General features: G+C 45.7%; 1 protein-coding gene across 1 annotated transcript in view; it reads left to right on the top strand.

Moving 5' to 3' along the window:
• Positions 1 to 551: 551 nt before the first annotated feature.
• Positions 552 to 880, top strand: part of LOC138973214 (carboxypeptidase N subunit 2-like) — an 18,665-nt gene continuing 18,336 nt past the window's right edge. Inside the window, exon 1 of the mRNA XM_070345927.1 lies at positions 552 to 707. The gene's annotated coding sequence lies outside the window, so the exon portion shown is untranslated. The remainder of the gene's footprint in view (positions 708 to 880) is intronic.

Genomic DNA, 880 nt, shown 5'->3' with positions numbered 1-880 from the left:
CGCACAGATATACACACACACAGATATACACACACACACACACACACACACACACACACACACACACACACACACACAGATATACACACACACACACACTGTATAATAAGATATAAAAGAGTAAATGGTGAAAGTTGAAGAGTATAAGATTGCAAACAAAACACAACAACAAATAGAACGGTTTGAGTTCACAAATCCGAAATTCAAGATCACCCTTTGCATAATGCATGTCATGTGTATCGATAGCTTCCAACAGTCCCAACGATTAATGGTTTCCAGGTCATTACCAAAGGAAAAGGAAAGGAAAGGTAGTATAATTGAAACCGCTGTTTTGTTGGTGAACAAAGCACCAGAACCGTCATTATCCATCAGTCACAGGCTTTACGCTAATTAACCTCCGGTTTGGGCGTAGTCAACATTTGAACGGAACATGATCCCTCTGTGGGAACGAGCACCTGCCTTACTCGACAGCGAATGCGTGACCCGACTTTGATCTAGGCCGACATCACAGACGCTACGGCCATAGTTGTGTCGTCTGCTGCATTGGATTGAAGTCACGTGGTGTATCTCTATTCCTCGTAATGGCGGCTCGGGTTGTTTGGGTCGCAAGCACGCAAGCAGACGACAGCTTTTTCGACAGTTGATATGCAACGAGATGTTTCATGTCAGATTAGCGTCGGAAGCTTCAAAAGATCAAAGCTGCACAGGTGAGTCAGACTACTTCTTTTCTCTCGCCGATCCTTTCCCGGTGTGCAAGTCGCAGCGGTGTTTGTTTACACTGCTGTTGAGCGAAGCAAATGTTGGGTGCAGGTTCGGTAAACTCCTGCAAAGTTTCGCAGTTGCCTGCGAGGCGAGGAGAGGTGATAGTGACAGTGACAGA

This window comes from Littorina saxatilis, linkage group LG8 (genome assembly GCF_037325665.1).
Source record: "Littorina saxatilis isolate snail1 linkage group LG8, US_GU_Lsax_2.0, whole genome shotgun sequence".
Classification (NCBI taxonomy): domain Eukaryota; kingdom Metazoa; phylum Mollusca; class Gastropoda; order Littorinimorpha; family Littorinidae; genus Littorina; species Littorina saxatilis.
The sequence above is the reverse complement of the archived record's forward strand: the minus strand, read 5'-3'. Positions and strand labels throughout refer to the sequence as shown.